The sequence below is a fragment of the Festucalex cinctus genome, chromosome 12, assembly GCF_051991245.1.
Source record: "Festucalex cinctus isolate MCC-2025b chromosome 12, RoL_Fcin_1.0, whole genome shotgun sequence".
Classification (NCBI taxonomy): domain Eukaryota; kingdom Metazoa; phylum Chordata; class Actinopteri; order Syngnathiformes; family Syngnathidae; genus Festucalex; species Festucalex cinctus.
Genome location: NC_135422.1, coordinates 3499025 through 3523140, shown reverse-complemented (window position 1 = coordinate 3523140; position 24116 = coordinate 3499025). Strand labels below are relative to the sequence as shown.

Below are 24116 nucleotides of genomic sequence, written 5' to 3'. Positions count from 1 at the left end.
GAACCTCCCAACTTGTTTTGATCTTCCTCATTCTGCTCCCTCTCGCCCACCGTCACAAAAACACGCACATGTGCTTGTCTGTCCGCCCACGCAAACCGCCGGCATGGGTGAGTTCCCAACATGAGGCAAAATTTGGATAGGTGGTGGTGGGAGGGGGTTTTATGCAAAGACACAAAAATGAGTGCAGCACTGCTGACAAGTGGTGCTGTCTCCATGGCAACCAAGGGAGCAAGGCCCTGCTGCGATGCGGAGTCAAACAAACACGGGATTTGAGACCTTTCAAAAAAAAAAAATGAAAGGAGATGCGGCGTGGTGGTCGTAATGACAGGATGGGGTCAATGAAATGGAGTTTGGTCAGAGTTTTATCAAATGCTTTGACTAGTCAAACAAAGAGCGGCTAATATGCCATCATCATGCTTTATCATCATAAGGGACAGAGTAACTGCGTAAAACTAGGCAAACTAAGTATGGCTAATACATCATCATCATCATCATACTCAATGTTGTTTATAAAGCCCTTTAAAACAACCATTGCTGCATGCAAAGTGCTGTCGTTATCATCATTGGGGCCATAGTAACTGCATAAGACTAGACAAAGTGGCTAATACATCATCATCTTACGTTATCATCGTAATGGACATTCTAACTGTATAAGACAAGACAAAGCTTGGCAATATAATCACCATCTTACACTCATAAGGGACATAGTAACTGCATAAGACTAAACAAACCAAGAGTGGCAAGGACATCATCATAAGGGGCCTGGTAAATGCATAAGACGAGACAAAGAGTGGCAATACATCACCCTCTTACACTATCATAAGGGACATAGTAACTGCATAAAACTAGACAAACTAAGTGTGACTAATACATCATCATCATACTCAATGTTGTTTATAAAGCCCTTTAAAACAACCATTGCTGCATGCAAAGTGCTGTCGTTATCATCACTGGGGCCATAGTAACTGCATAAGACTAGACAAAGTGGCTAATACGTCATCATCTTACATTATCATCGTAATGGACATTCTAACTGTATAAGACAAGACAAAGCTTGGCAATATAATCACCATCTTACACTCATAAGGGACATAGTAACTGCATAAGACTAAACAAACCAAGAGTGGCAAGGACATCATCATAAGGGGCCTGGTAAATGCATAAGACGAGACAAAGAGTGGCAATATATCACCCTCTTACACTATCATAAGGGACATAGTAACTGCATAAAACTAGACAAACTAAGTGTGGCTAATACATCATCATTAGGGGTGTGAATTGCCTCGTACCTGACGATTCGATTCGTATCATGATTCACAGGTCACGATTCGATTCGATACCGATTAATCCCGATACGAATTTATAAGTCGATTGTTGCGATTTTTTTTCATTCAAATTTAGAAAATACTAATCAGTAAGCTTGTAGAGTGTAAGATTTATATGAAAATGTATTATTTATTTATCTGAAATTTCAGTCTTATAGCGGTTGTAATTTGTTTCATGTTTGAACAGCATAGAAATAAAATATTAAGGCTTAATGTTGCTTAAAAAAAAAAAAAAAATATCGAGTTTGCCGATTATTGAATCGATTCGAGAATCGCGCGATGTAGTATCGCGATATATCGCCGAATCGATTTTTTTTTTAACACCCCTAATCATCATCATACTCAATGTTGTTTATAAAGCCCTTGAAAACAACCATTGCTTCATGCAAAGTCATTATCATCATTGGGGCCATAGTAACTGCATAAGACGAGACAAACTTAGAGTGGCTAATGCACCATCCTCTTCCATTATCATCATAAGGGACTTGGTAAGTGCAAAAGCAACTGACAACATCAACGTCATAAGACAATGACCACAAAAACAGTCGCAAATGACCCGATGACCCAACCGAAAACAGTCATAACAGCCCTTTTACGTTGAGCCCAGTCATGAAACTGTCAGGAACTCACTGGTGGAAAGCAGACATGATACAACGTCCATCCATTTTTTTTAAATGCGACAATTTACTGAATGCTCCTCGCTTGGGTCACGTTTGCGCGCGCGTCCGCCCGAGATTTGCGAATGTTTTCCAGCAGGAGGAGTCGATGCGGTCGGTTGGACACCGATTGAAGTCAAAAGCATTAACCCGGCAGACGACAACGAGCTGACAATCGTTTGCGCTTCACGCGGTCTCATGGGCGCAACTGACACGTCACAAACGCTCCGAAATGACACATTTGACACCAGCGGCTGAACGCTGCCTGTGGCTGAGATGCTGCATCCTCGCGCGGCTCGGCTGACCACTCAATTTTGTGGGAACGAGCGGAGCCGCCATCTGCGTTTCGGCTCGTGTCATGCAAAGAAGTGCGAGCGCAAAAAGTCAGTTATCATTAGCAATTCTTGACGTCACTGCATGTTTGGTCCTGACTCCTTGATGATCATGTTTAGATACCCGGTCTAATTTCACTGGTGATAACTCTCCAGGTGGATGTCCAGGGCCGCCGCCCACTGACCCCCCGCTCTAAGCGCCCCTGCCTATTAACTCATTTGCTCCCAATAACGTGTAAATATGTTTTTTTTTTAAATGTTTTAAGTGTCCCAAAGACGTATTTATACGTTTTTTGTTTTTGTTTTTTTATGCTAGAGCATACAGAAGGCTTTGATGCAGCCTCTCAACTGCAAAGAACGGTTGCAGAAATGGTAGTTATTACACAAACGGCCAGCAGGTGGCAGCAGAGATCAACCAGGGCCATCTTGAAAAAAAGCTAAATTACTGACAATTTTAAATAGATTTGTGAAAACCGATGAAACTTAGCTCTCTTCTAATGCTAATTGCTGCAAAACGGAATGTTTTTGGTCACGGGATTGACGGAATGCCCAACTCTGATATTAACTCTTTGACTGTCAAAACAATGAGTACAATCACAATGTATGCCGCCATAAACGTGAAATGACGTCAACTACTTTGTTTATTTATTTATTTTTTAATCAATGGGCAGTGCAACGTCTAAGTGCAGCGCCGCCTGGTCAATGGGTTGTGGAATCAAAAACACTCGCTCACTATGACCAGCAGATGGCAGCATTGTATCTCTTTTCAATGGGCTGCCGATATATGATATTTTTTATTTTTTTTATAACGTGCGGCAGTAAAAGAGTTAATTATATACTGTATACATATATTAGCCATTTCAAGTGCAATATGTTTACTTTTCTCTGGAACCCATTTCAAGGTGCATTCAGCAGCAAGGTAACGTTGAACAAAACAGTAAAAAGGCAACTGAGGTTTTGTGCTTGCGGCGATTCGGTGTTTTTTTGTGTACGATTTATAAAGATGAGTCATTCCAAATTGTACTAAGTTATCAGTATTTGAGGTTTGTTTTCTTTTGAATGTGACCACTTCCAAATACGCGTTTGCCACCGCTTGCATTTACATTCACAAGCAAATGAGACCCCCCCCCCCCCCGCTACTTTTCATTTTTAATTCCGCTCTCAAACCTGACAATGAAAAGTGATGTGTCCCTATCGCCATTCAAAATCACATCACAACCACAACAAGCTGCAAACATTCAAGCGCAGACAGATCAAATCTGTAAAAACCTCTTACCCACTTTGGATAAATCGCCGCCGTTGTCGCTATCACCGAGTCGTATAAAATTATGGAAATTAGCACTGCAATATGCCCGTGGCGATATTTCACACATGCTCTCGCAGCACGAGCTACATGTCAAGGCGCCGAGTGACGACGGGATATTTGACAGCTGTTTTAATTGTTTACGAGCCTCAGGGTTTGAGTGACCATGACAGTAACTCTTAAATCTTTGTATGTTTACATCCAGTACGTTGGCAAACTAAAATCCAAGAACAAATCAGGGAAATAATGACAAGGTCAGTTCCACGATGAAACGAAGCATGACAAAACACACGCTAACCTAATCAAAGCGAAGGCAAACACGTGATGTAAGCAAGCTGTTGTCGCAATCAAATTCAAAGCGCACTCGTGAGTCATTCATCTTGGTGAAGAAGTGAATGTGACAGCCTCCATCCTCTGTGGTTCAACAGATGTATTTGTCCCGCTCTTTGTTGCTTCTGTGATCCCCTGTCAAGTTTTTTGAAAGCATCATAGCAGATGACAAGGCTAATCTCGACGCTGTTATTGTCAGCCGAGTTAATGCGCCGGACGCCGGCCAGTACACCTTGTCGAGTGCTTCAATACATTGTTGTGCTATAAATGTAGCTGGAATTATTCGAGGTTCAGTGATAATTCGTAAGTGCATGCTTTGCTATGGAGAAAAATTTTCATAACTGAACATCAACCGTTTCGAGTTATTTGTGTTGTGTTGGGGTGTGTAAACTTATGTTTGTTTTCCACACAGTATTCACATTTTTTAAGGTGAGTACATTACAGGATAGTAAAGAAAACCTGTGTTGTGTTCACTTTCTATTGCCACTGCTTGGTGTCCCATTAGTTGGTGTTTTTTTTTTTTTTTAAATAAATAAAAACAACATATAATTACTGTACCTTTATTTAGTCATTCTATATAGTGGTGGTAATCATTAGCTATCCTGGCTGACTTAGTATGGAGGGCCAAAACTGCCCAAAATTTATGAATAAATAAATAAATAAACAAATACATAAATAAATACAAGTAAAAATAAAAACTAATATAAAATTTATATTAGTTTTAAAATATATTATATATAAATAAATATTTATATATAAATAAATAAATAAATAAATATATTTATATTAGTTTTTAAATTATATTAGTATAAATATAATTCAAATATTAAACAAAAAATAAATACAAATGGAAATAACATTAAAATTATATTTTTTGTTGTTTATTTATTTATTCATTCATTCATTTATTCATATATTTATTTTTAATTTTGGCAGTTTTGGTCCTCCATAGGCTTTAGGCAAGGGGCCGACAACTGCAGCGCAAATATAGACAAACAACCACTCACGCCACTGGACAATTTAGAGCCATCAATTATTGTTAATTAGTTTTGTGCAAACATTCCACCAAATTCAGGTGCTAAAAAAAAAAACTCTCAAAGGTTATGCCTGCAAGGGCAATGTGAGCCCATCTGAAGATCATTTTTGAGGGCTGTGTTGACAGAAAGGACACGCAGTATTGTGTATTGATCCTCAGCTGCATTGTTACTTTCCTATCTTGAAAGATGCAACTTCCTAAGCTGAATTCATTCAGGAAGGATGGCAACACTGCCGAAAACGGAAAAACGTCGACATACTTGGGTAACAGCATGCACATGGGCTTGGATGATGCTAATATAACAGCTATGGAAGTCTGTTGAACTTTGTTTCAAAAGGATTATTGTGAAGAACGAAGTGCCTGGTCTTGACAGATAAACAAGCAGGCAAGTGCAAGGAGATTAGTTTTGTTTCCAGTCATTTGTCACAAAATGTCTGAGGATACACAGTGCACTCAAGGCCTGGAAATCCTTATTTATAGTGGGCTGTTTAGATGATAGCAAAACTTCTTGGTGTGAATGAGAACCACAGAGCTGGCTTGAGCAACAATGTAAGGGAGGGGCATGTCAGATTTGGCCCTCAAAGCGTGAATTGACACGAAATTCACAAAGTGCAGACATTGGAGCTCATCAGGGCTCGATGCCACATTTTTTACACGCATACATATTTTTGGGGGAAAGACTACATCATATAAAAACAAAATGTTTACCAGATAAAAGACCAAATTATCAGCTATATATTTTGTATTTATGTCATTTTCATATTTTGTATCGGTGCTGAGTTATAAGCAATCAAATAGAGAGCGTAAATGTGACATTTTCCCCCACCAGTAGGTAGTAGGTAGGTTGTCTCACCTTGTCGGGTAAGACGTCACACTGGATTTTGCAACTAATAAAACAGTGACAAAAATATTGTTCTCTTTTTTTTTTTTAATAAAAATGAACAGTGAAGCCAAGCACAGAAAACATTCATCATTGTGTTTGAAAATTTTGTTGAACCTCGTCAATGAACAAACGTGGCAGCAGAGCAAAGGAGATCAACCAGGGCCATCTAGAAAAAAAGCTCAATTACTTAGAATTTGAAATAGATTTGTGAAAATTGATGAAACTTAGCTATATTCTAATGCTAATTGTTGCAAAACGGAGACAGATAGAAACATACTTTTTTTTTCCTGATGAAAGAAGAGACTTTAATCTTTCTTTTGGTAGGTTCCAAGCTTTTAGAGCAATTGAACAAAATATTCTGTGGGCCTTGCAAAATCAATCGAAATCCAGTAAAACAGCCGGGAGCGAAGGGGATTGCGAAATGTGAAAACGGCTGGGAGTGAACGAGTTCATTATGAATGTGGACCACAACTGATCTTTTGACTCAGTGATGCAATAGTCATATTACGACAATTCTTCTAAAAGCGTCCTCGTGCTGTTTTGAACGCAATCTCGCCGTTTTTAATCGAGGATGTGGCCTCACGGGCACGTCACGCGCAGCCGGCGTGAAGCAGCGGGCAAGTCGGAGGAGGCCCCAAGGATGGATGACGCCGAACCATTTGGCGAATCCAAACAACCTTGCGGGGAGATCCGCCGCTCAGCTCATTTAGAGCAACCCCGAGTTGTCGGCAAGGCGCCGTTACAGACGTCCTCATCAAAGCAACAGCGACGGGAACGGCAAACTCCAAACTCCCAACTGACGAAGCCACCTGCGCTTCCAAATTACGCCACGGTGACGACTGCTGGGAGCTACTCGGCTACAACCATCTGCTCAAATGGGCACAGTCTGATACGTGAAGAGTCTCTCTGAGCCTACGCTGTCTGGATTTGAAGTAAAGTAGCACGTAGCAGCCTGGGCGGGAGAGAGAGAGAGAGAGACTTGTCTGCAGTGCAGCAACGGACAAGGAGGACCCCAAGCATTCTCTTCCGACGGGGCTGCTAAAGCAAGGGATGACTTCGTTCAAAGAGACACCGCAAAAAATCATAGGTCCGCACACAAACTCATGACAGCCCAATAAGTGATGAAACACTGATGAGAATTTCCTGAAAGTAACCACATGTTGTTGTTCGCTCTCTGTCACAACCAGTCAGGAAACGACATACATTTAAAAAAACAAAAAACAAAAAAAACATTCAATGCAAACATTCAGTACATTCCACACATGATGACCCACCCATCATGACAGTTTACATACAACTGCGCACACCCCTGCAAGTTCAGACAGCAACAGCACTGAGAATGAAATTTTTCAATAAATACGCTCAAAACGGAATGCCTAAAAAATACCGTAGTAAGGTATTTGTATTTTGCTGTACAATAAATAAAAAAAAAAAAAAAAAGCATTCTGCATACAGCAACTCCTATTTCTGCATCATGATTTCAAGTTGCTGCAGTCAACCAGAATTTATTGCACTGCTTATTAGCAAAACATACAATGTGGTTGCATTATCAAACAGGCACATTCAAATACTATTTGTTAAACAGCAATTCTATAACTTTTGCCTGGGGAAAATCAAAAGCATTACCAAAAAAAAAAAAAGCTCTCCACTATAAATCAGCACATGCAGAGTAAAATAAACGAGGACCAGACAACTAACTTACCTGGCAAAGTGTCGACAAGCAGGAGGCATCAAGGAGCACAATTGCCACCGAAGACAGCAGAAAAAAAAAAATCACACAGTCATGTGCAAGGAATTATAGACTTCCTGAGCTCTCCACCTGTACGCAGCCTTGCCCTTATCTTTATTCACACGCGCTGATCATAAGCGATGGCGGAAAAAAGCCAGCGGGGTGGGGGGGCTCGAACGGCGGCGAAATGTCAGCGAGATGCCGCGATGAGTTGCGAGCGCACTGTTTGGAGCATCCACTGCAGCACGGCAGAGTGGCGGTGCAGCAAGAGAGACGAGAGGCAGACAAACACGCACGTTTGCCGCTGCTGGTTCCCACAGCATGGCTGCAGCTAAACTGTGACCGGAACGTGGATTCTGGACTTCCAATAGGGAACAGATGGAGAGTTATGTGGTGAGGTGGCGTGAGACAAGAGGACAGAAAAAGAGCAAGAAAGAGTGAGATGTCTGATTATATTACGTTCTGGATGTGGCAACCAGAAGAGTCGTGTTGTAATTCTTCATTTGAGGTGTCGATGGGAGATTGAGATGAACTCATTCACTCCCAAAAACGTATTTATACGTTTTTTAGGTTTTTGTTTGCTAGAGTTTTTGTATGAAGGCTTTGATGCAGTTTCTGACCTGAAGTGGTCGCTTAAAGCGATGGTAGTTATTACAAAAAAAAAAAAAAAACGGCCAGCAGGTGACAGCAAAGTATAAGAGATCAACCAGATCCATGTTGCAAAAAGCTCTTTTCTTCCAGTATTTTCAACAGGTTTGTAAATAATGATGAAACTCAGCTAATTCTAATGCTAATTGCTCCAAAACGTAAAAACAGATTAAAAAAAATATACCGTACTTTTTTTCCCCCCCCTGATGAAAGAAGAGACATTTTTCTTTTGGTAGGTTCCATGTTTTTATAGCAATAGAACATGAAAATGGCTGGGAGTGAATGAGTTAAAATCTGAATTTAACGGGTGCTGAACCTCCACCAAAAGGCAACTTTATTTATATAGCACATCGCAAAAAAAAAAAAAAATCACAAGTAACTTTCTAAAATTACTAAAAGACTAGTGTTGTTCCGATACCGTTTTTTGGCTCCCGATACCGATACCGATACCCAGACCCGTCACCAGAAACAAATTGTGTGGGGGGGGATTACCTTTTTTTTGGGGGGGGGGGGGGCACACTTCATCAACCTAAATCTAATGTTCATCAGGTTGAACAGCGGCATTGTGACAACTGCAAAAGTGCTCAGAAATATTTTCTGTCACTTAAAAGCGGAAATCTGAAATCGAAAAAGACAAACTGAAAAAAACGTGTAGTTCATTTTGCATTTATTCAACTCAAAAGTTCATTTGAAACAAATCCACTCTTCACTTCTGTAAACAACTATGTCCGAATGTGACCCAGCCGCTTCTATCTGGAATTGGCTCGCAGTTGCCTTCATTTGCATGTTGGAATAGGGCCGTACGATATGGATATGGATATCATTTTTGCCAGACATCTTTATTCTTTGATCTTTGACTCAGCACGAGACTTCACATCATTTTACTTTTTTTTATGGTGCCTTCTGTATTTTGTGTTATTTTATTTCTATACTTATACAGATTTCTTTTTTAGTATTAATTTTATTTGCGTGTATACTTATCTACGTATATTTACTCTAATTAATTTTATTTTGTGTTATTTTATTTCACGTGTCTACTAAAAGACTAATTTCTATTCCATGCACAGCACTTTGTATGCAGCAATTGATGTTTTAAAGTGATTTAGAAATAAGGTTGAGTTATGTCGATGATATACAGAAACAACATATGAGTTCAGTAAAAAACTAAGCAGAATATCAATCCAAAAGGATGTGTAAAGTGCTGTTTTTTTAAAATTAGAACTTAGTGACAGTCATCAACATGAACAAACTTGGCAATAAAAAAAGAGAATTCAACTCACATTGTACTGCAACTGCTTTAGTGATAAATAATTTTATGCTCCTTAGTTGTTGTTGTGTACGTGTGACTGCTTGAGTCTGTTAACCGCATACTGTGTATTGCTACAATTCATCCGTGCTGTGTGGCTTGACTAATTAAAATAAAAGTTTGCCACTCACTTGTAAACGTAACCAGTGGACTCAGGATTCCCAATGATGTCAACTGTGTCATCCTGGATCGAGGTTTGGCGTTTGGTGGCTCCCATTAAAGCCGCACGACGTGCTCACTGCTCAGTCTTTATGCCAGCGCCAGCCGGCAAATGCGCACTTTCTACCCGGAAGTAGATTTGGCTCAGGCACGTCTGCAGAGCGCGCGTCATCCCCCCCACCCCACCCCAGCCCTCGTGATCCGGATTGTAATTGGCTCGCTTAGTTGTCAATCAAAGCCAAACTTGAAAGGAGGTATGTGGTTGGCTGGCACGCCATGCTTTACTTAAAACAGAAGGCGCAAGTTTACGTGACTGATAGGACGAATAGTTGGTGAGTCGTCTTGCTAGGGCGGGCACGGCTGACTGACAGGGCGGGCACGGACCCCCAAGGCCCGCCCATGGCGACGGGACCGCCGATACCCAGCTTTGCAGTATCGGCCGATACCGATATCATACCGATACGTAAGTTTTTTTTTTCCTCAACATGAAAAAGCTGTCCTGCCATTGGTTCAAAGCAATCTTAGCAATATTACTACTATTACTAATATTAATAATTAATAAAAAGAATTAATATAAGAATAAAATAAAAATAAAAAATAAAAAATAAATTAAAAATAATTACTAAAAATATTAATAATATTACTAATAATACTGAGCAATATTAGCGTTGGAATTAATGGTATCGGCATGTTAGTTGTGAGTAGTCACCGATACCGATAACACTGTTTTAATGCAGTATCGGCACCTCTGCCGATACCAGTATCGATATCGGAACAACACTATAAAAGACACCCATCCATCCATTTTTTTAACCGCTTATTCCTCACAAGGGTTGCAAGGGGTGCTGGAGCCTATCCCAGCTGGCTTCGGGCAGTAGGCAGGGGGGACACCCTGGACTGCTTGCCAGCCAATCGCAGGGCACACAGAAACGAACAACCACTCACGCTCACAATCACACCTAGGGACAATTCACAGCACCCAATTAACCTGCCATGCATGTCTTTGGAATGTGGGAGGAGGCCGGAGTACCCGGAAAAGTACTAAAAGACATTACTGTGAAATTATTATTTTTTTTTTTAAGGTATGAGGGGGGGGGAAGCAGTTATCAATCTGCTATTCAAATGACCGTCACGTTACGGCCTTCCTCAACCTAAGTTCTAGAAACATGGAATAGGTTGTGAAAAACGGTGCCATTGTCACCACCCCGCATCGAAAAAAGTAACCACACAGGATGGAACCAGGCTGTTTCGTGCTAAAAATGGTACAGAAGAATGACCATCAATTTAGAAGGAAAAAAAGTCAACACTTTTGAATTGTGGTTAGTCTATTGGGGAGCATTTTTGAGCAACTGCCCGAGGAATGCATCACTTGCTCTAACAAGGAAGCAGGCTTTTTACTTGTCGTCCCTTGGTCCAAGCGGGACTCAAGGTCGCTTGTCAGGGTTGCTTGCCGGCAGCCCAAATCCTTCAGTGATTAACAGTGGCAGACAGGATGGAGCAGCTGTCAATCTAGATCTATAATGACGGCCGAGAGAGAGACGGCCAGCCGGCCTGGCTCCAAACATCTCATTGTTCAACCAGGTAGAACGGAGATTTATGAGACTATTGCAAAAAACTCATTCCTCCTTCAATGGGTACATGCAGAATAGTGATGCCGTTTCCTGTCATGCTCAGGTTACAAAAAAAAGAAGAGAATTTTTAACAAGACTTCGTAGGCAGGCAACTGTGAGGGAACTCAATAGAATTAGAAATGTGTGTTTGAAAAATATGATCAATGTAAATAAATACATACAATTAAACAATTAAAAATTAAATCAAATCAAAGTACCGTATTTTCCGCACTATAAGGCGCACCTCATTATAAGGCGCACCTTCATATTTTAAAACTTGTTTTCATATATAAGGCGCTACAGTGGAGGCTGGGGTTACGTTATGCATCCATTAGATCAGGGGTGTCAAACATAAGGCCGGCGGGCCGGATCAGGCCCGCAAAGGGGTTTAATCCGGCCCGCGAGATAATTTTGTAAAGTTAAAAAAAAAAAAAAAAATTGTAATGTCGGACTAATTAATCAGTCGGCCACAATCAAAATATATCAAATTTGTAACTTCACAAGCAGTCCCTGTACGGGGGAAATCGTCCTGGATGTCATTATTTTACACACAACGTAAAGTTACGGTTTGTTTAATTATTATTATTATTATTATTATTATTATTAATGTATTTATTTATTTTTATCATTAGACCAACAAACGTGTTAAATACGACACAAATTCAATTCCTGGTAAGTTAACACAAATCAATATGACAAGGATTAGTGTCCTTATAACGTCATTACCTGCACCACGCAATGCATTCTGGGAACAATATATATGAAAAACACGTCGATTTAACACGTCCAGGACTCTGTTCCATTTGCATTTGTATTCTTTTTTGGAACAATATGATGACAGTTGAGCTCCATAATTTTGGGCTGGCACACAAATAGCGAAAATCTGCGTCTAATTGACGGCAATCGTTTTTAACTCTTTGACCGCCAAAAACGTTTAATAACAATCAGTAAAATCAACGTTAAAACATATTTTTTCCCCCCCCCCCCCTCCAATGTCTAAGTGCAGCGCTGCCTGGTCAATGGGTTGTGGAATCTAAAACACTCTAAACCATGGCCAGCAGATGGAAGCATTGTCTCTCTTTTCGTCAATGATCAAAGCCGCTGTCATATCAAAGTTTTTTCTTTAATGTGTGGCAGTAAAAGAGTTCAGTTCTATTACCGTTATTTTACCGATGCGGCCCACTTGGTCATATATTTTCCTCCATGCGGCCCCTGAGCTGACATGAGTTTGACACCCCAGCATTAGATGGTGCTGCGCTAAAGGGAATGTCAACAAAACAGTCAGATAGGTCAGTCAAACTTTATTAATAGATTACAAACCAGCTTTCTGACAACTCCATTCACTCCCAAAATGAATAAACAGATGTTTTATTATTTTCTCTGAGCTAAAGTATTAGTATTAGCCAGCGATCCAAGATGGCGGGATCTTCTGTCGATCGTGCAGGGTCATATTGACAGCAAGACCTGTTGCGGCTCAATATTAATCCATATATAAGGCGCACTGGATTATAAGGCGCATGGTCAGCTTTTGAAAAATTTGAAGGCTTTTAGGTGCGCCTTATAGTGTGGAAATACGGTACTAAAGGCACACTGTACTATTAAAAAAATGATGTCGAAATGTACAATGATCTGTAAAGACATGGAATTAAATTTAAAGTCGAGTCTCATAAATACCAGATCAAATTCAAGTCGACTGTTTCATAAATTTTAGCCAAGCAAGTCCCAAGTAACAAAATCAGTGACTTGAGTCAACTGGAGTCCAAGTCACGCGACTTGAGTCAAGTCCCGTACTTACGACGATCAACAGAGTGGAATACCGGCAAAATATCAAAGCAGTGAAACCAGTGGGACATTAAATCAGGGGTGTCCAAACTACGGCCCGGGGGCCATTTGCGGCCCGCCATACATTTTTTGGCGGCCCGCGGCAAATAGTAAAAATAATTTTTCAATGCTGTTTTGAAAAAAATTTAAAAAAAAAAAAAAAAAAAAAAAAAAGAGGTTGGATTAAACATTTCTAGCTATGCAAAGCCACAAATTTGCAGCGAATAATTCAGTTCCAGAAATAAATATAGTTTCATCCACTTGTTTCTTAGTGTCAACGTCCAATTTGTGAAAACATCACATTAATTAATGGGAAAAAAAATGTGAAAACATCACATAAAGGGTTCAGTTGACGACCGATTGTTCTTGTGGTTCAGAATGTCAAGTTGGGATCAGCTGCTGCTCAGTGGAGAGGCGTATCTATTATAGTGGCACACAGGGGTCACTATTTGCCTTGTGACTGTTAGCAGTTTTCAATAAGTAACTGTACATTATATCAACAATTTATAATTGCTTCATTGATTTTTACCATGTTTAACTCATTCACTGCCAGTGACGGAAAAAAGACGTCAAATGATGCTTTTTTTTTTCTTTCTGCTGGTCTGGGAATGAATGTGCTAATAAATAACTAAAAAAAATAAAATAAAATCAAAGTGGCCCTTGCAGCTTTCTATTTTTCTGTATGTGGCCCTCGGAGGAAAAAGTTTGGACACCCCTGCATTAAATGTATCCAAGAGGAAATATAAGTCTGACAGACAAATCAAATTGGGAGCTAATTTAATTCTCTGTCTGCATGCTGGGAATATCTGGCTCTGCTGGCTGCAGGGATAATGGCGTCCTTCGCTTATCTGCTCGCTCTCATCTCATCTAGCCGCTACTGCTTTTGTTTGCTTCTTGTGTAAATGTGTTACGTAAGCGCAGAACCATCATAGCTTTAAACAGTGTCGTTCGGGGGTGATGGGTTCACAAATCTAGCAAAACCTTGCTGCTCGGTAAGCTAATCGCAAGTCTACGAAAAGCCGCCTCGCTCATACCTCACTTCGTTTTGTCACGTCATATTCATATCCCGGCGGAAGCTCGTACATTGACTGGGTCAACAAAGGGCTTGATGGAATTACGTTGGGCAAAGCTGAGAGTGGTTGAGCAAACAAACAAACAACAACAACAATGTGCTACGTACGCTAAGGCTAAGTCATACTTACTTACAGTAAGTTACAGCAGCATACTTACAGCAGGTTTGCACACTTGGCTTGAATTAAGCAGCGCAACACATTTTCCTCAGGGGCGTTAACACTGTGAACTAAGACGGATGTGTGAACAAAAAAAACAAACAAAAAAAACTGCGACAGCGAGTGGATCACAAAGTGGCGACGAGCACGTACAAACGTGCACTTTGAAGTAGGGATGTAACGATATCCAAACATCACGATACGATATTATCACGATATAAAGGTCACGATACGATAATTATCAAGATATTATGGGAGGGTTGGCCATATTTGAAAACAGATCACAATATTGTAAAAAAAAAAAAAAAAAAAAGAGCTTATACTAAAAAAAAGTACAATATTGTGCTTTTGTACATAACAGCAATGCATATAAACCACCTTACAATCTCTAATAACAATATTGAGGCGCTTACTTGCTAATGCAAGCACACATTGATCGCTACATCCCTACTTTGAAGTGATGAGATCTTGGTGTGAAGTGATGAGATCTTGGTGTGAGCAGCTTGATCAACACTTGCCTGCGTCTCACATACAGGTACAAGGCTTTAAATTGATTTTCAAAGGTAAACTGTTACAGTATTTACATCAATTATAATGAAAAAAAACAAAACACATATTGTAAATCCAAATTCCTTGGTCAAAACTGGTCTTGATTTGACCTTTGATGACTCTGAGCTCAATGGCATGCTAGGGATGTAACGATATCCAAAAGTCACGATATGATACTATCACCATATGAAGCTCACGATACGATAATTATTACGATATTGTAGGGAGGTTGGCAATATTTAAAAAAGGCCACAATATTGTAAAAAAAACTAAAATAAAATGATCTCATACTAAAAAAAAAACCCACAATATTGTGCTTTTGTACATAACATCAATGCTGTATTATTATTATGTTTTATTATTCTCATGTTATTATTATTATGTTATGTTGTTAATGCACAAACGCATGAATTTCCTCCACATATTGACTTGCTTCACAGGCATATTACATTCCCCTTCATCTGACAATTAGTGTAGATTTGAAAACATAGAAGGGCCAAAACATCCCTAATGAAATTAAATTGCACTAAAAAAAAAAAATAGCCACGAGAGGGTGCTAGAACTGCATAAATGGAAATCAACCTGACTTTTTTTTTTTTTTTTTTTTTTAACAGCTGTGTTGCATTTAAATATTGTGAACATGACGACGCCGATATTGTGGCAGTTGTAATATCACGATATCACGATATCGGATGTTTTTTTTTTTTTTTTGAAGATATCAAAAAATATTTGTCCGCAGTTTTCCTGCTGAGCCTTCTAGTGTATGTATTCCTTTTATTCACTGAAAATATTCATTCTTTTTGAACGACAAGCAGTATTAATCATCTTTCAATCAAAGTAATTTATGGACACAGATGTAAAAATATAATCAAATTTTTCTTAATATATTCCAGTGAAGTCTGACATAAAGCTGATTGGATCAAATAGATTTTTCTCATTCTGAATTTTGCAAAGGTGAATGATTCCACTAAACACCAATTTCACTCCAGTAATTACCATGTGCATCATTATTAGGCAGGGAAATTCTGCCTGCGCATACTCGGCCTTGCATCTGGTGAAGTGGCAAAAAAGACAAATTAGAGGTTGTATGTGACGCTCTGAGGACAATTAAAACAAAGTGCTCATACATAAAATTATGGGGGCTCTAATGCAACATAGCCATGTACACATTTCGCTTCCTTTGATGAGATTTAAAAAGCAAACTCGGGCGGAAAATGCATCTGCCCAAGAGTGAAAGGAGATCACGCATAAACGCAGGCTCTTGAGATGGCTTTTCATTGAGTGTGTTTGTTTAAAATTAAGCTCGTGACAAGGAATATTAAAAACAACTGCGTGTCATTCTGAGATGTTATTTGTCAAACAAACCATTGTGTTGCTGCTAATCCTGTGCTTTAAAGCAGAAGTTTTTCTTTTTTTTTTTTTTTGGGCTTGCTATCATCAGATAATCTCGTGAATATTTGCCGACTCATGAGCTGTTTTCGAACAGCAGAAAACATGATGACATGAGGATCACGCCGGATAACATGAAACTGTGAGCAATCTGATCTGACTCGCTACCAAGAAGCATGCGCAATGCCAAAACGCAGTGACGGAGAGGAATTCCGTTTTTGGGTCGGATGCACACATTTCATGCAGAATTTTTGTTGCAGGGCAGTAATTTCCAAATAAGGGTTTGGTACGCTAAGCTAGCGACGGCGTATTAGGGCCACGTAGAAATATACAGTGTTCCCTCGTTTTCCGCTGGGGTTAGGTTCCAAAAAATACCCGCAATAAATCAAATCCGCGAAGTAGTTAGCTTAACTCTTAGAAATGTTTTAAGGCTCTAAAATCCCCGACCGCACAATTTATACACTTTTCTCATTGAGGCATTTCCATGTTCTCACATTTCTCTATTGTTCAAACATTGACAATGTTCAAACCTTCATAAATTTTATAAAATGGGTATATTACTGTAAAAAAAATATGCAAAATTGCACTTAAAAAAAAATCCGCGATACAGCGAGACCGCGAAAAGTGAACCGCGTTATAGCGAGGGAAGACTGTATATATATATATATATATATATAATTAAAAACAGAAAACAACGATTTGATTGTCAATAATAATAATAATACAATGTCAATAATCGCAACCCTTTTGTTTTTGCTTCCATTTATTAATGAGATGAACTCAAAGATCTAAAACTTCTTCCACATACACAAAATCACCATTTCGCTCAAATATTGCTCACAAACCAGTCTAACTCCTCATAGTGAGCACTTCTCCTTTGTCGAGATAATCCTTCCCACCTCACAGGTGTGCCATATCAAGATGCCTACTACTACTACTACTAATAATGCATCAGATTTATATAGCGCTTGTTAAACTTATGGGTAGATGACATCATTGTAAAAAAAAAAAACGAAAAAAAAAAAAAAACGAAACAAAACAAAAAACGAAACAAAACAAAAAACAGACCTTTTCCTATTAAAGTCGCTCAAATCGGGTGACAAATTTCCAAAGTCAGAGAGATGTTGAAGCAGCAGAGGACGCAACCACTCTGCTAGGACTTACGATAATCCTTCAATTTCATATTTTAGCTGGCTGCAATAGCCGAGCCACTTTATCTGCCTCACACTGCCGGCACTGACAGAGAAACAATAGACAGTCGGTCAAAAGATCACTTTCCTGCAATTAAAATCTTCCCTCAGGGGTCAAACACAATATATGAGATTTGGGATACGGTATGGAATGTAGCAGTATAAAAAAAATTTGATTCTCTGTATACCTTTTTTTTTTTAATATATATATTTTTATGTCAGCTTGAAATAAAACACGAGAGCTCCCCCATGAGTAAAGACGTTGGCATGAATGGAACGGTTAGATTTTGAAGGGCAAAAAGAGACTCACCATAAGAAAACATGGGGAAAGTAAGAAAAACACATTTTCCAGTGTCGAAAACAAAGTCACAGATAAGAGCAAGAGCTGATGTGATCCTGAAGAAAAAAAAGCCATGCTGTGAAACATGGTGTGTTTTATCACGTCTCCCAGTGGAAACAGATCAACACACTGGACAGAGAGTTATTTTTCTGACCGCAAACCTACGCAGCCAAGCCAGCGATTTTCATTCCTTGACCCCCCCCCATTTTTCCATTCATTTCTTTAGGCCTGTAGCCAACATGGAAGAATGGCAGCTCGCGTCCGTCTTGTTCCCCCTTCATGGAGGCTTGTTCTATAACAAAAAAAAACTGGCAGGAGACGATGTGTGAGAGTGTGTTCCTCCGCCGAGAATAACTATTAAAAAGGAAGTATGGGATTTAAATACACCAAAATGCATTTTTTGCGTCAGGTAAAACAAAGTGTGGGAAAGACAATGAGTGACAAAGCAGAATCATGGAGCTCTTGACGTTGATACGTAGTACTAACCAACATCCATCCATCCATTTTCCTGACCGCTTATTCCTCACAAGGGTCACGGGGGGTGCTGGAGCCTATCTCAGCTGGGTCTCGCCAGTAGGCGGGGTACACTCTGGACTGGTTGCCAGCCAATCGCAAGGCACACAACGAACAACCACCCACACTCACACCTAGGCACAATTCGGAGCACCCGATTAACCTGCCATGCATGTCTTTGGAATGTGGGAGGAGAGCGGAGTACCCGGAGAAGACCCACGCGGGCACGGGGAGAACATGCAAACTCCACCCAGGAAGGCCTGGACTCGAACTCGAGTCCTCAGAACTGGGAGGCGGACGTGCTACGAACCAACATCATCTTTTTAATACAGTGGTGTCAAACATACGGCCCGCGGGCCGGATCAGGCCCGCAAATGGGTTTAATCCGGCCCACGAGACGACTTTGTAAAGTAAAAAAAATAAATAAAAAAATAAAAAATTGCAACGTCGGACCAATTAATCAGCCAGCCATAACAAGCAAATATATAAATTTGTAATTTCACAAGCAGTCCTCAGATGGGTAATGTAACTTGTACACGGAATTGCCCTGGAAGTCATTATTTTACACACAACTTAAAAGTTATGTTTTTTTTGTTGTTTTTTTTTAATCATAGACCAACATAAATAGGTTAATATGACACAAATTCAATTACTGGTAACACAAATACATATATGACAGGGTTAGGGTTAGGGGGGTTAAGCTAACCCTAACCCATTAACGTCCTTATAACTTTATTAACTGTGCCACACAGTGCATTCTGGGAACTATATATATGCAAAACAGGTAGATTTAACACGCCCAGAACTCACACAGGCAATATGTTGCCGCGTTTCATTTGCATTAGTGTTATTTTTTTAAACAATATAATGACAGTTGAACTCCGTAATTTAGGGCTGGTCCACGAAATTTTGCGCATAAATGCCGCAATTGATTTTAAGTTATATACCATTATTTTACCGATTCGGCCCACTTAATAATATATTTTCCTCCATGTGGCCCCTGAGTTAATATGAGTTTGACACCCCTGTTTTAATAGATTTATCAATCAATCATTATCCACTATTGTGTCCTTTAAATAAATAATGTCTGCTCAGAACACTATGAATTATGAATAAGATCATGTATATGACCAAGAAAGGACTGCTAACCTTAACTCATTCAATGCCAAAAACGTGTAAAAAACGTTTTTCAACACTTTGTCCTTCCCTCCCCAAAAACGTGTTTACACGTTTTATATGTTTTTAAATGCAAGAGCATACAGAAGGCTTTGATGCAGCTTCTGACATGAAGAGGTGGCTTAAAGCAATTGTTGTTATTGTGGGAAAACAGGTGGCAGCAGAGAATAAGAGCTCAGCCAGGGCCATGTTGCAGCAAGCTCTTTTTGTCAGTTTTTACCAGGAATGTGAATATGGACGAACCCTAGCTATATTCTAATGCTAATTGCTGCAAAACGGAAACAGATACAAATGTACTTTTTTTCCTGATGAAAACAGGGACTCTAATCTTTCTTTTGGTGTGTTCCATGTTTTTATAGCAATAGAAAAGAATATTCTGTGGGCCTTGCAAAATCAGTCAAAATCCAACAAAACAGCCGGAAGCAAAGAGGGTTGCTTCACGAAAATGGCTGGGAGTGAATGAGTTAATATGATTGGAACAACTTGAATGCAGGGTCTGGCTGTTCACAAACTGTGAACTGGGAGCGTGTTTAAATTCAGCCTCCCATTCTGTGAGTATTGACCTTGTAGTGTTTGGGCAGGCTGCTAAAACCTCACCTAAACAGTCTGCTGGTGTGATTGGTAGCTGAGCCCGGACAGCAGGCTGATGCATTGTGATGGCACACAGATTGAATACTTTATGGGTCCTTGGTTTGCTCCCATATGGCAGTACAGTCTCACAGAAGCTTCAGGGGCAGAGAAAGTGATGTGAATTTACTGTTAAATGTCGCCAGCGTGTCCATAATGAGAGGTATGATAAAAATTTAAGCTGTAGTAGCTAGTTGCATACCGTTGCAAACTACTACAGCAATCAAAATGAGAAAATGTGTTTTTGTTGATTTTTGGTGAATATTTTTGGACATTTATGGTGTTTTTTTTTTTTTGTCCCTTAAATGTCGCCAGCGTGTCCATAATGAGAGGTATGATAAAAAATTTGAGCTGTAGTAGTTAGTTGCACACTATTGCAAGCTACTACAGCAATCAGAATGAGAAAATGTGTTTTTGTTGATTTTTGGTGAATATTTTTGAACATTTATGGTGATTTTTTTGTCCCTTAAATGTCCAAAGCGTGTCCAAAATGAGACGTATGATAAAAATTTGAGCTGTAGTTGTTAGTTGCACACTATTGCAAGCTACTACAGCAATTAGAATGAGAAAATGTGTTTTTGTTGGTTTTTGGTGAATATTTTTGGACATTTGTGGTGTTTTGTCCCTTAAATGTCGCCAGCGTGTCCATAATGAGAGGTATGATAAAAATTGAAGCTGTAGTAGTTAGTTGCCTGTGACACATTTGAATTGTCTCCCACCTCCAGTGACGGCGTCTGCAGGGCCGCAAGATGGTGAAACGATGTTGAGCAATCCACGACAACGGAAGACGCATTTTTAGCTGTGGATCACTGAGCAACTGTTGTGACCCCTCGCTTAAAATGAAGTAGGGCTGCAAACTTGATTTTGTTTCGCATCAAGTTCAGACTCTCGTGGTTGAGGCTCGCGTAATCTGGATGATGCAGACTGAAGGGGGAGATAAGATGTCACCTTGAATGAAAGCGGGCTCCAGTTAAACTAATAGGGAAATGAATGGGTTGCTGGTGCAGAAAATTAAATAGGCCATGCATTACCTTCATGAATAGAGAGTAATGCATGGCCTGCAGTGAAAGAATATTTGTGCAAAATCTGAAGGAAAAGCTAATGATGAAATAGTGCCGTATTATAGACCAGGGGTGCTCAAATATAAGGGCCACGGAGATTTATTTATTTTTTTTCAGTGAGTCAAAGGTCAATTTATTGAAGTTGGTCATGTCATGTAAACACCCAGAAACATCCCAGGCAGGCCAAAACAAACCCTTCGGACTACACCTTTAATGTATTTTAAAAACAAGTCACAAAACAACTTTACAGAGTATTTAATCTCCTTTTTACGACGGCATATTAGGGCCACGTACAACTATATATATATATTTTTTAGAGGGTGGGGTCAATATGACGAGAAAAAAAAAGTGGCAAATTTGCCACTTTTTAAAGTGACGAGAGAAAAAAAAGTGGCAAATTTGCCACTTTTTAATATGATGAGAAAAAAAAGTGGCAAATTTGCCACTTTTTAAAGTGACGAGAGAAAAAAAAGTGGCAAATTTGCCACTTTTTAAAGTGACGAATATGATGAGAAAAAAGTGGCAAATTTGCCACTTTTTAAAGTTACGAGAAAAAAAATGTGTCAAATTTGCCACTTGGTAATATGATGAGAAAAAAAAGTGGAAAATTTGCCACTTTTTTTTCTCGCCACGCGGCTGTTTGTCTCGGCAGAAAAGAAACGCATATGTCACGCTGCACAAGCCACAGTTTGCAAAATGTCTACGGAGGAAGCACTTCTTAAAATGTACTTTTCGTTCGTGTTTTCAAACAAGGAGATATTAATTGCTTTATTAAAATTTGCCACTTTTTTTCTCGTCATATTAAAAAGTGGCAAATTTGCCACTTTTTTCTCGTCATATTAAAAAGTGGCAAATTTGCCACTTTTTTTCTCGTCATATTGCCCCTGCCCTCTAAAAAAAATATATATAATTTGTACGTGTCCCTAATACGCCGCCGTACCTTTTTATGAAGCTTCTATGTACCTGAAAGAAAAAAATGCAATTGACTCAACCTTTGCTATCAAATTGATTTGCAAAGGCTTTTTTTAAGTTAGTTTGCGACACCTGAAAAAATGTCATATTTTTGTTTGACGAGCAAGAATAAGGAATGATTTGCATGATCTTGTAAATATGCTCAAGAACAAAAACAGTTGACTCAGTGGTGAATTGAAAGAATAACCAGAGTTGATTGCCTCATTTTCTGTGTCCTTGAAAGAAAGATGTCCATTCATGTTGATTATGAGTTGACGACGCGTCAAAGGAATGTTAAACAGTTATCAGGGAGGGTTTTCGTGGTGATTAATTGGAAGGCTTGTTTGGATGACCCTTAAAGTTGTGAACCAAATCATTTACATTCAATACATTACAGTAGCGCTGAATGGAGTTGTAAAAATTAGGGATAGACCGAAAAAAAACTACATTTATTACTTCCGAAACTCATCCAGGCAAAGTGTTGCTATGTTCCATTTCTTTTTTTTGGAACAATATGCTTCCAGTCGAGCTCCGTAATTTAGGGATGGCCCACAAATAGTGAAAATCTGAATATAATTGACTAGTTTTTAAGTTATATAACTTTATTTTATGGATGCGGCCCACTTGGTCGTACATCTTCCTCCATGCGGGCCCCCTGAGCTAATATGATTTTGACACCCCTGGTATCAACAGTGTACTGTGAATTGATGAGCATACCATTGAACTGTAAGTAAAACAAGTTAACGATACAGAAAGGGACAGAAAGAAGCAGACAATTGCAAATTTGTCAAACAGATACGAGTCAATTTTCTCTCGCTGCCTTCCACCTCCATTTATCACAAACAAAGCTCGAGAGTGACGACGGTAAATCAAGGCTTCATCCCAAGCGACAAGCTGAGGCACACAAAGCGCACGCAGCAGGTGTCACCCCGCCAGGTATGTTGTATTTCGCTGACAAGAGTCCCTCTGGGACATACAAGAAGAATTACACTCACATTTTTTTTTTTTACTTTCCTGGGCAGGTAACACTGCAGAGGACATCAACTGAACACTATGGCGTCATTTTAACTGCACACAGCTGTTTGGCTGCCCGAGCTGGTTGCTTTTCTTCGTCCGGATCGATAGCAGGACAAATTGCCGACAGTCTTGAAGGCAACTATCCTGGTGCATTCGGGTGGTTGTACCTTTACTCTTTTGGGAAGAATATGTGGGCTTTCCTGGCGGCACGGTGGTTGGCTGGTTAGTAGGGGTGTGCTCAAAAATATCGAGACGGCAATATATCGTTGCGGGCCTCATTACAATACACGTATCGATACGCAGGCGTCAGAATCGATATTGCTCGTTAACTTTAAATAGGCAGTTTGCCTTTGCGGCTTGCGTTGTACCTAAAAAATAAAAACTAGCAGCGTCTTTGAAGTTAATTGCCTTCAATTAACTCATTCACTCGCCGCCATTTTCACATTTCGCAATCCCGTTCGCTCCCGGCTGTTTTACTGGATTTTGACTGATTTTGCAAGGCCCACAGAATATTGTGTTCAATTGCTATAAAAGCAAAAGAAAGATTAAAGTCATTTCTTTCATCAGGAAAAAAAAGTATGTTTCTATCTGTTTCCGTTTTGTAGCGATTAGCATTAGAAGAGAGCTAAGTTTCATCAGTTTTCACAAATCTATTTAAAATTGTAAGTAATTTAGCTTTTTTTTTCTACATGGCCCTGGTTGATCTCCTTTGCTCTGCTGCCACCTGCAGGCCGTTTGTGTAATAACTACCATTTCTGCAACCGTTCTTTGCAGTTGAGAGGCTGCATCAAAGCCTTCTGTATGCTCTAGCATAAAAAACAAAAACAAAAAAAACATATAAATACGTCTTTGGGACACTTACAACATAAAAAAACGTATTTACACGTTATTGGGAGCAAATGAGTTAATGCAAAAATAGCTCAGCAGTGATTGTGT

General features: G+C 39.5%; 1 protein-coding gene across 3 annotated transcripts in view; it reads right to left on the bottom strand.

Annotated features, from left to right (window-relative positions):
* The window catches only part of dlgap2a (discs, large (Drosophila) homolog-associated protein 2a), a 139760-nt gene that overhangs the window by 103037 nt on the left and 12607 nt on the right, over positions 1-24116 (bottom strand). The window contains exon 1 of one of the 3 annotated variants that reach the window (XM_077538349.1): positions 7568-7892. The exons of the other annotated variants lie outside the window; for them this stretch is intronic. The gene's annotated coding sequence lies outside the window, so the exon portion shown is untranslated. Of the gene's footprint in view, positions 1-7567; positions 7893-24116 lie in introns of those variants that run through there. 3 annotated transcript variants of the gene reach the window in all.